This window comes from Syngnathoides biaculeatus, chromosome 6 (assembly GCF_019802595.1).
Source record: "Syngnathoides biaculeatus isolate LvHL_M chromosome 6, ASM1980259v1, whole genome shotgun sequence".
Lineage (NCBI taxonomy): Eukaryota > Metazoa > Chordata > Actinopteri > Syngnathiformes > Syngnathidae > Syngnathoides > Syngnathoides biaculeatus.
Genome location: NC_084645.1, coordinates 27,191,613 through 27,203,878, shown reverse-complemented (window position 1 = coordinate 27,203,878; position 12,266 = coordinate 27,191,613). Strand labels below are relative to the sequence as shown.

At 43.6% G+C, this 12,266-nt stretch overlaps 1 protein-coding gene across 1 annotated transcript in view; it reads right to left on the bottom strand.

Moving 5' to 3' along the window:
- prickle1a (prickle homolog 1a) overlaps positions 1 to 10,612 on the bottom strand; it is a 30,995-nt gene extending 20,383 nt beyond the window's left edge. The window contains exon 1 of the mRNA XM_061822604.1: positions 10,342 to 10,612. The gene's annotated coding sequence lies outside the window, so the exon portion shown is untranslated. The remainder of the gene's footprint in view (positions 1 to 10,341) is intronic.
- Between the last annotated feature and the right edge of the window lie 1,654 nt (positions 10,613 to 12,266).

The window sequence follows — 12,266 nt, the reverse complement described above, 5'->3', positions numbered from 1 at the left end:
ATCACTCCCGCGTTGAAAATGCCAGGCCGACTAGAAACCAGTTAAACGTCATCAGCGTTTGCTTTGGTGAGAGACCCAATAGTGAACGCCAGCCGTCATTTAGCGTTGGTGCACAAACGCGGCAATCTTCCAATATTCTTCTTCTTTTGCTTTCGGCTTGTCCCGATTAGGGGTCGCCACAGCGTGTCATCTTTTTCCATCTAAGCCTATCTGGTGCATCTTCCTCCCTCACAACATCCATCAACCTTTTCTTTGGTCTTCCTCGCGCTCTTTTGCACCCTTCTCCCAACACACTCACTCTCTCGCCTCTGGACATGTCCAAACCATCGAAGTCTGCACTCTCGAACCTTGTCTCCAAAACATCCAACTTTGGCTGTCCCTCTCATGAGCTCATTTGTAACCCTATCCGACCTGGTCACTCCGAGCGAGAACCTCAACATCTTCATTTCTGCCACCTCCATTTCTGCTTCCTGTTGTTTCTTCAGTGCCACCGTCTCTAATCCGTACATCATGGCCGTCCTCACTACTGTTTTCTAGACTTTGCCCTTCATCCTACCAGAGACTTTTCTGTGACATAGAACACCAGACACCTTCCGCCAACTGTTCCACCCTCCTTGGACCCGTTTCTTCCCTTCCTTACCACACTCTCCATTGCTTTCAAACTTCCAATATTCAATCATAAAATGATCGTGAACTGGCTTCACCACATGATACATTCCAGACCCACCAACAATGGGTGAAAAAATGCGATAGGAAAAAAGAACATTAAAATTCACCCCTCCGACATGCTTTAAATGCATTTTAAAAATAGAGTATTCAAACAAAGAAATTAATTGCAAATGTAAATTATTTTGAAAATGCTGTGTGGTATTGATAAGTGCTGTATGCTATCAATACTCCTACATGGCAGTATCTAAAAAATGTTATTGTCTGGGATTAATGCCAAATAAATTTCAGATGTTCTAGGAGGCTTTTCCTGCCATTTTCCCTGTTCATACCTTGCAACACAAGCCACGGTCTGCAGAGTTTGTCAATTTGTTAAAAGGATAAGGCTCCAGAAGAATTTCCGAGTCGTTAAATATACTTCAAAACACACGAGAAAAAAAAATCTGGCACAACAGTGACGATGCCAAAAAAGTGGATCTCCTGCCAAAAATAATGAAATGCCAAAAAAAAAAAAAAAAAAAAGATTTCAGCAGTTGAGGTGATGCAGCAATTTCTGGCAAGTACTGGCTGTTTAGTACAAGTGACAACAATCTCCCATCTTATCTTACATCTCCACTCGTGTATACGGGGTACGGTATCATGGGGAGAAAAACTGGTCAAACATGGTATCGTGTAATCAAATGCCAAATCTTTGTAAAATAAAATTTTATATAGCTGTCATGATAATATAACCACATTGGATTCCGCAGGCGTGCCCAATGTTATGGCCACTTAGTGTAAATACGCACACTTATATACTGTACACACACATATGGTGAGCCACTTGCTTGTTTTTTTTAAGGGGGGGGGGCCATGCAGGAAGACTCTGTGAGCACATCACAGCAAACAAAAGTGCATCCCTTTGAACGCGAGTCGCTCGCTAGGAGCTGCCGTCGGCTTGCTGGGCTTCTTGCGTCTGACCCCGTTGGCTCCACCGCGGACCACGCCAGAAACGTCCTCTGTCGACCTTTGTCCACCGCTGACGCTTCTGTGCTTTCATCCTCAGAACGTGTAACTTCTGTGTGACCGCGTCCGGCGAGTAATAATTCTTCCGCTTGGCAGGTGGGATGGATTTGTAGGTGAAAGAAACTAACGCCGGGGGCGGACTTCGTTGTTTCACGAGGTAAACCCAGTCATACGGCCGTCCACGTTTGCAGCAAAGATCAAGTAAATTATCAACTATTACTGTCATTGAGAAGAACATTTATAATCCAAAGGTGACAATTGTGACCGCTTTCATACATCTTCCCAATGAAAAGTACGACTATTGCATTCTCTTTGGCTGACACTGACAGCAGCGCTACTGTTGTTGCTTACGCCCATTTAATGCCACTATGAAAACAGTTCAAATTGGTACTTTGGAATTTTGCCTCCGCTTCACTTGGATAACACCACTTAATTTTTACTCTACTCACAATATGCAACGTTTCTTTTGTGACCCTTCTTCTTGAATCAAGTCTCCTCGTGAGCAATGCGATAGAATCAATACATGAGAAGGGAGGGGGACCAACTGAAATGATCACGTTAGATTTTGATTTGTTTATAAGCATGCGAATTAAGACTAAATCAGTTATGATTGCTTCAAAATCAGAGTTAACTTTAATAATCAGTTTTGGGCCCCCCAAAAATTCTCTGTCATTAGCTAAATTAAGAAACTGACCGCCTTTACTTATCTGCCATCATATTGTCCTCCGACCACTACCAGAAATCGACAAATAGAGCATTTCATCCATCCATTTTCTTAGTCGCTTATCCTCACAAGGGTTGCGGGAGTGCTGGAGCCTTTCCCAGCTGTCATCGGGCAAGAGGCAGGGTACACCCTGACCTGGTTGCAAGCCAATCGCAAGGCACATGGAGACAAACAACAGTTGCACTCGCAGTCACACCTACGGGCAATTTAGAGTGTCCGATTAATGTGGTGGGTCGATTGAACCTGGGACCTCAGAACTGTGAGGCTTTACAGCTGCGCCACCGTGACACCCCAAATAGAGCATTAAAAAATATATATATATATATATATATAAATATCTATTACATACATTACTTTAACACAATGACAGGGAACACATTGGGTTTTTTTGTAAATAAATGTACAATATTTTAATGTTATTGGACATAAATATTATTTACTTATTAATTTTCATTTTATTCAAAATGTTGACATTTTAAATCTAAATTCCTGAAAGAATTTTTTATTTTCTATTTACTTTTATATTTAAATACAATTGTGATTTTTCATTGATCTATTTATTTATTATGATTAATTACTAACTCATTAACATTTATAAATACTAATGAGGTTTATACACGGTAAAAATACTAAATGGAGTATATGTTTATAAATGACAATATTTTTATCATAATGATGTAATGATTCATTTCAATGTGATACAAAACACTTTTAGTGTTTGGGAGAAGCAAACAAAACACTTTTTTGTGTTATTTTTGGCTATTATTAAAATGTATCTTTTATAGTTATATTTAGCACTGTTTGATTTTGTCAAGCAGACTTGTGTTGCCCCAGATAAGAAATAGTATGAAATTGCTGTTTTGAAGAAAAAAAAAATGTCCTTGCAGGAAATCACTTTGTTGTGTGTCCATTATTAAACCCCACTGACCTTTTTTGCCTTATCGCCCGCGCCCACTGACTCCACCCCTGCCACGACGCCACCGTGGGGCGGGGGCGGGGGCGCAGGAGGAGGGGGGGGGGGATCAAGAGGAAAATGCACAGGAAAGGGTTGGGACGAAAGGGTTTGTGAGCATGTTTTGCATTTTTTCAGGACAGGGGTCCGGAAAGGTTTTGCTGGATCCCCCATTGTGTGCTGATTCACCCCCCCCCCCTCAAATGAAAAAAATGCATTTCTTTAATCCCTCCGCATGAAATCCAAAGAAGCTTTGAATTCAGAATCTCGATCCAAATGCCGTGTCAATTGGTACAAAATGAAATTAATTTCTCATGGTGACTCAGCTTGGCCTCACAGTTCTGAGGACCCGGGTTCGATCCCGGCCCTGACCGTGCGGAGTTTGCATGTTCTCCCCGTGCCTATGTGGGTTTTCTCCGGGCACTCCGGTTTCCTGCCACGTTCGAAAAACATGCAACATTAATTGGACACTCTAAATTGCCCATAGGTGCGATTGTGAGTGCTGCTGTTTGTCTCGATGTGCCCTGCGATTGGCTGGCAACCGGTTCAGGGTGTACCCCGCCTCCTGCCCGTTGACAGCGGGCATAGGCTCCAGCACTCCCTGCAACACACGTGAGGATAAGCGGCAAAGAAAATGGATGGATGGATAAACAAGTACATAACTAAAATAGAAAACAAAAATTTCAAACTCAGAAGCGGTCATTTCCAATTTCAACTGGAATTAGTAGAACATGATATAAAACGGTATTTAAAATTTTTCATCAATACAAATTCTTGATCTGACAAACTTTAGGCTCCAGCACTCCCTGCGACCCTCGTGAGGATAAGCGGCAAAGAAAATGGACGCATGGCTTCTTGTGTTTGAATCTCGGCTCCTGCCATCCTATGTGGGGTTTATATTTTGTCCACATGCTTGTGTGGCTTTTCTTCGGGTATTCTGGCTTCCTCGCACATTCCGCTAACATGCCTGTCAGAATTATTGAAAAATCAAAATTGTGAATGCATAGTTGAACGTTTCTTCAACTTAAGTGCCTCGTGAAAGATTAAACGTACTTACAACAACTTGAACAAATGTACTTTCCCGGATTTAACAAATTGTTGTCGCTCTGACGTTACACACTTTTAATTCTGTGATTCATTTTTTTGCACCACTAGAGGGAGCCCACATAACATGCTTGACAATCACTTGTGACCTTTGTGAGGACAAGCGCTATTGAAAATGGCCGGCTGGATGTGAACAGTGTAGTGATTGAGAGCCCATGTGGATCTGGTCGTTTGGTATTGCAATACCGATTATAGACGTTCCTGTGGTTTTACACTTGTTTAACCTCCTCCATCCAGTTTCTTCGCCGCTTATCCTCACGAGGGTTACACGGAGTGCAGGAGCCTATCCCAGCTGTCAAGGGGCAGGAGGCGGGGTACACCCTGAACTGGTTGCCAGGCAATCGCATGGCACATGGAGACAAACAACCGCACTCATCATCCCACCTTGGGGCAATTTAGAGTGTCCAATTCATGTTGCATGTTTTGGGGAGGTGGGAGGAAACCGGAGTGCCCGGAGAAAACCCACGCAGACACGGGGAGAACATGCAAACTCCACACAGGCGGGGCCGGGAATTGAACCCGGGACCTCAGAACTGTGAGGCCAATCCTTTACCAGCTGCTCCGCCGTGGCGCCCTTGTTTAACTCCTCTTTCCTGAACTGTTTACAATTTTGGCAACACACTAGTTTGTGCGTTCATTTTTAAGGCTCATGCATAAACATGTCGGCGTTAATGAGACGCGTGTGCGGCGAGGACCGCTTTCATCGGCGCGGCGGTCCGGTCGTTAGCGGCGCAATTACGACCGTGCGGTTAGCGTCGGGTCCCCCGACCGTGCGAGCCCGAGCCTTCCTCACATCATCCCGCGGAGTGCTTTTAATCACCGGGGTGGCGGGAATGGGGCGCATGTGGGCGCAACGTGCGCCGGCAGACGGGTGGGAGAGCCCGAGTCGGACGGCGGCGGGGCCGCAGCGCAACCGTGGCCCGAATCTGGCTCGGCTGGGCCGGTGTCCTTGCAGTCTCGGACCGCAGGGACTTAAAATGCCTTTGAATCCCCACAGGACTGTATGGTGGCCTGTAGGGGTCATAAAATCAGTCATGCTTTGGAGTGACCACCATTTGCTTCACGCAGTGCAACACATTACGTAGAACCATAGAAGGCCACTCTAAAAATTCTTGAGAAAAAAAAAGATGTATTATTACGAGAATAAATAATCATAATGAGCGCCAAAGTGTCGGGAAAAGTAATCGCTTTATTATGATTTTTATTGGCGTGCCAGTCCCCTAATAAAATAATCGCCTCACTCGTGTTTAAATTATTGTCACGATATCAGCCAAAAATTGCAATGTGCTTTCTAAAAAATTAAAATTGTTTTTTTTTTTTTTCTTTGTGTACGTCGTCATCCTGGTCATTTTAACCTACAAAAGTTGAATCGAGGTTCCGTATTTTCCGCACTATAAAGCGCACCTAAAAGCCTTTTGTTTTGTCAAAAGCCGACAGTGCGCCTTATATATGGATCACTAGTGAGCCTTTGCTGCACCTCCACGTAACGTAACCCCAACCTCGATTGCAGCGTCTATTCTATGCGCCATATAATGGGGTGGGCCTTAGATATGAAAAACATATTTTACATTAAGCCATTTTAAAATAAGCCATTCATTGAAGGTGCGCCTTATAATGCGGTAACTGCATTTCACCCCCAAAACTACCGATAGGAGACCCGCTGGGATCCCCAGACCCCAGTTTGAGAACCACTGGTTTACAGTTTACAGTCTCTGCTCTGTCCCACATCACATACCCCCCCCCCCCCCCCCGACGCCCCCATTCCCTCACCTCAGCGATCCAGAGGGTCCCTCATGCTCTCTTCTGAATCCGTTGAGGCAAGCTGGACCCAGCGTGAGGTATAAAAAGGCTGCCAAAGTGTTTGCCTACGAGACGATTTACGGGAATGAGAGTGGGGCGGGGCGTGGGGGGCTTTTTAAATCAACATGCGGGACGCTCTGCCAGTCCACGGACGCTCACTCCGTGTCCAATCGGAAACCAAACATGACACACATGCACGCATGTTTATGTCTGCCGGTTGGTACGGAGCTCGCACGGTGTTGTTAAAGTTGGCCGCCTTACAAGGTGTTGCGACGAAAAGCAGAACTCGCAGCTTTGCCCCAGTCCCGAGCGCTACCACAACTTAGCAGGACACGCTAAACATTCATCCGACAGGTTTCCAAAACATCGCTGTACCGTCACCCGATGGAGTACTAAAAGTGGTACCTCAACTTACAGATTTTTGGGGATGCGAGAATTTGCTTGGCTGATTTTTGTCGGTGTTTTGTCTCCAGTTGAGAGCAAAAATTTGAGTTATGAGTGCTCGATGCAGCAGTTTGGCAGACAGTGACCCATTCTTCTTCAAAAAAAAAAAAAAAAGTCTTCGAGCTGTTTATTACCACTGCCAGTTGAAGTTTATTGTAAAACTACACATAATGAGGAACATGGCGGCACGGTGGCGCAGCTGGTAAAGCGTTGGCCTCACAGGTCTGAGGTCCTGGGTTCAATCCCTGTGTGGAGTTTGCATGTTCTTCCCGTGCCTGCGTGAGTTTTCTCCGGGCACTTCGGTTTCCTCCCACATCCCAAAAACATGCAACATTAATCGGACACTCTAAATTGCCCCTAGGTGTGATTGTGAGTGCGGCTGATTGTCTCTATGTGCCCTGCGATTGGCTGGCAACCAGTTCAGGGTGCACCCCGCCTCCTGCCTGTTGACAGCTGGGATAGGCTCCAGCACTCCCCGCGACCCTCGTGAGGATAAGCGGCTAAGAAAATGGATGGATGGATGAGAAACACGTGTATTCCACCAAACACCACCACCACAAGAAAAGTCAGCTTGCTTAATGCTAGCACGCTATGATAATCATAGACAGGCTCACGAATATAAAATGTTTTATCACACTATAAATCGAGGATATTTGAAAACAAACTGTGCAGCAACACATGTACCCATTCAATATGATTCAATACTAATATTGCAGTTTATTGAACATCTGCGCTCATTTTCTTCGTGTTTACACATTATCTATGTATTTATGTATTATACTGGCCACCCGGAATGAACGAATGCACGAAGGCATGATGCACAGACTGCTTAATTTTATTTACCAGTAATCGTATTGCTTTATTGTTGTTTGTGGATGGAAGAAAGGAACCGTTGGGCCGAGATGGATGCGTCGTTATGTCGGGAGTTGGGTTCCCATTCCGGTTCATATTGGAAAGATTTCATGTACTGTGCATAGTTAGCGTATAACGACAGAGTTTCTTTTGGCTCTTACAGCAATAAGGAACTCAGAAGCAAATATTTAGTGCAACCAACACAAACGATCAATTGTTTTTTTTTTTTAATTGTGTTTGCTGACCTATGGGGTCCCTCAAGGGTCAGTTCTTGGACCGCTCCTGTTCAGCCTGTATATGCTACCCTTGGGTCAAATTTTTCAAAACTTTAAATTTGACTACCATAGCTATGCCGATGACACACAGTTATATTTAGCAGTGTCTCCAGATGACGAAAGTTCAATTGAGGTATTGACGAAAGTTCAATTGAGCTATTGTACCACTGTCTAAATTAGATAAATAACTGGATGAGACAAATTTTTGTTCAACTAAATCACAAAAAAAAACCCCGATACAATTGTTTTTGGCAATAAAAAAAAAGAGAATTGCTGTTAGTAAAAACCTGGACTCTCTATCTTTAAAAACCAAAGACCAAGTCCGAAACCTTGGTGTTCTCATTGATTCCGACCTGACTTTCAACAATCATATCAAATCAATCACAAAAACTGCCTTCTAAGTTAAGTCTTGTATGCGTCAAGCAGACCAGGAAAAGCTCATCCATGCTTTTATCTCAAGTAGACTTGACTACTGTCATGGTCTTCTAACTAGACTACCCAAAAAAGAATATTAGCAGCTGCACCTCGCGTTCTGACCCAAACAAAGCGGTCAGAGCATATAACTCCTTGCACTGGCTTCCAGTCAGCTTTAGAACAGATTTGAAAGTTCTGCTACTGGTCTATAAATCACTAAATGATTTAGGTCCTGAATACATGAAAGAAACGCTTACGGAATACGAACCCAGTAGAGCTCTGAGATCGAAATTGTGGAGCGCAGAGTCCAAAGCAAACATGGCGAAGCACGATTTAGCTATTATGCTGCACACAAATGCAGTAAGTTGCCAACAGAGGTGAGGTCATTCCCAAGTGTCAATGTTCTCAAATCCAGGTTGAAAACTCTTCTTTTTTCTCAAGCTTTTTAGAAGATATCCACTTTTTCATCATATTACTTGCAGTGCATGCGATTGTCTTTTTTTTTGTGTCATTTTTATTGTTTTCATCCCGTTTTAATTGTTTTATCTCTCTGTTTTCAAATGCCTTTAATCATGTAAAGCACATTGTGGATGAAATCCACGATACAAATGTACTTAACTGTTAACAGTGCTTATTTTAAAACTTCAAGAAAGTCAGTCAAGAAATATTTTTGTGTACTTCCACAATAATTGTCAGTGATCGTTTCTATTCGTGGTGCTTTTAACTCCCCTGCGGGTGCATTTGGTCTATAAATATTTCGAACGATATCTCCAGCTGCAGTCATTGTCATTTTGTGAGAATAGTTTAAATTTGAGTGCGTGCACAATTGGCAGTTTGGGTGTTAATTATAGGTTATATAGTACTGTATGGCTTCATTGGGGTAAGTAGTATTAATAGTTCAGTGAGTTTCAGTCACGCTCCCATGTGACCACTAGGTGACACCATCACCTTGGTGCTCACCCAACTGATTCACTCTTGGCGCATTTGAACCCCCCAAAAGTTTGCAAATAACTGCAACAAAATCCAAATTTGACTTTTGACGCATTAAATGCATGCTACAGAGATTTTAACGCACTTCCACTCGCAGTACCTCGGATAACCCCCCCGTACTGCCGCGTGTCCAAAACAAACACCTCACCCGGGGCCTCTCTTTGCGCTCCGCGAACAGACTCAAAAGTGTCTTGGGATCGGTGACATCATCACCTGTGTCCATGGCAACCGGGCTTGGCTGGATTTTGGTATGCGCAAGACTTTAATGAGGTTTGCTGCGTTACTTACAAAATGATATTTTAAGGTCAAAACATTTTTTTTTTTTTTTAGAGGTTCTGGTTTTGGACGAGAACAGAACTGGATCTTTTGCAAGCCCGCTGGCCACAACATTAGGTACACCCGGGCGGTCTCGTGGTATCCAAGCGAAAGCCGTCAACAATGCTTTTATCAGTGTGGTGTTAAATTGCACTGCGTCACAATTTTTTCCCCCTTTTCTCATCCCCCCCCTCCCTGGAATTTGACTTTAAATGTGGACTGGGGGGTCGGGTGGGACCATATTTAGTCAGTGGAACTATGGAAACCAATAATTCCGCCCAGCCAAACAGCAAAGAAAGTACTTTCTTTAAGTATTAAATAAGTATGAAGTACCCCCCCCCCTCCAATTTGGGTGCGCGCTCGACTATTTCCCGAGACTGACTTTCTCATCAAGTGTCAGCCCCCCCCCCCGCGCGTGCGCGTGCATTCCTCCACGACGCCCTTTTGACATCCACCCGTGCAGCGGCGGTGCAGTTGTCACCCAAGTGACAGGCGACAGCTGAGTCCATACATCTGGAGCCCCGTGGGGAGTGAGGGAGGGGGGTGCATCCACACTCCCACGGCACCATGAGTGTTTTTTTTTAGGGGGGGGGGTATTCTTTCAGGCTAAAGTTAAACGAGTCGATGCGTAAAAGCGCACCGGTGGACAATTCGACTATTTGCTGGAAATCGACGCGTGCTTATTTATCTTTTTCCGGTGCATTATAAAAAGATGTATAACCTCATTAAAACACACGATGTCTTCTTATCCAAGCACCTTCAAAAAAAAAAAAAGTGCAACAAAAGTGACCTCCACTCACCTCCAAAGCGTTCAGCGCCGACAAACGCGAGTATCCAAAGCCGATAGTCCCGAAAAGCGACCCTGCGCGCTGCGTCTCATCGGAGTGTCAGCGATGAAAGCTCCCGAAAAAAAAAAAAAAAAGTGGCTCATTAGGAGAGCAGCCCCCCCCCCCCCCCCCCCTGACCCCTACCCCATCCACGGCTGAGCGCGCTGTCACAACATCTCCCGCACTTGAGCGGCACACGCTGCGGGCTGTGCTTGTGTGGCGCTCCCAGCCAACGCATTGACAGTATTACTGCTTGCGCGAGTGTGTGAGGGACGCTCCCGACTATTGGCTTAAAGCAGCAGTGCACCCCCCCCCCCATTTCCGTGGTCATAACCACCATCCCACCCCCTCCACACAGACATACTCCCACACCTATTCCACAGAGATGGAGCCAAACATTTGCTGCGAGTTGACTATTAGAGCAATGGGGAATGTAAAGGGAAACACAGAAGAGAATGATCGTGTCAGATTTTGGTTATTAATTTCTATATGTCAGCCCCCCCCCATGAGTTAAAGGTGTAACTAACGTGAAAACCAAAGTTGTGTCGTTCTCACAACAATTTGGGAATTACCATAATTTCTCGAAAGTAATGCGCAATTTTTTTCCAGAAATATTTTCAAAAAGTCAATGGAGCGCGTTATACTTAGGTATGGATGAAAATTAAAAAAAAAATACAATCACATTCTATAGTTGTATTCAAGTACATAGAGTGTTAAATAAAAAAAAAAAGGTATACATATACAGTTTATGATATTCGGTGAAAACTGATGAAATACGCAGACCATCTTCTTGTCAGAGATTATGTATGCGACACCACGGGACGCCGGCGTCAAACGATATGAATGACGATGAGTAAAATGTAGCGGTGTCATGAGATCAAACATTAAAAAGCTTAAAAAAAGGGGAGGTATCAATTAGCATAATTTCTCGAAAATAATGCGCAAATTTTTCCAGAAATATTTTCAAAAAGTCAATAGAGCGCATTATACTTAGGTATGGATGAAAAATAAAAAAATACAATCACATTGTATAGTCGCATACAGGTACGAAGAGTGGTTAAAAAAAAAAAGCTATACATATAAATTCCAATATGACATTCAATGTTTTAAGGAACACATTTATATATATTACGGTAATGTGCGCCACCAACCTGAACTCTGACCTACTCGGGGAAGCGGGGGGCGGGGGGAGCTTTGCATTTAACGATTGTATTTGTTGCTACTGCACCAAATATCAGAAACGACTGCCTGTGAGTTTGTTTTAACTTAAACAAAGACAAAAAAATGTGGACCGAAAGGGCTAGTTGTGCAGCCGCTTTTTAAAAAAAAAGTGTGTGACGCGACCAAACCGGAAGCGAAACAACGTGAGCTGAAACTACGTAGTACGATCGTACGATCATTTCAAAAAATATGTCGCGCACAATTCAAAAGCTCGCATTTTTAAAAGTGCCCATTACGCTCATTTCTACGTAGTTTGAGCTCTCCTTTTGACAGCAACCTGACGCTCTGAGGATTGTAGCCGAACGGGGGCAAAACGCGGTAATATGTGTTATCAGGAGTATTAATAAAATGGTTTGCCATCGTTGAGGATTTATTTTAGTTGGTTGAAGGATTCTGTTCTAACAAGCGTGTCCTGTGGCCCGGCCTGAGATGTATATTACCACTGCATCAGTACATACACAAAGATTATTATTAATGATTGTTGTACAGAGGATTTTTTGAAAAACAATCCAAGTACAAACAATAAAAGTACAAACCTAGCAAAATAGAAATACAGATAATAAAGGTTTTCCTGATATATATATATATATATTTTTTTTTTTTTTAGGTTAACTTTGGGGGTGCGCGTTATACTTCAGGACGCATTATATTCAAGAAATTAGGGTAAACCGCGACTT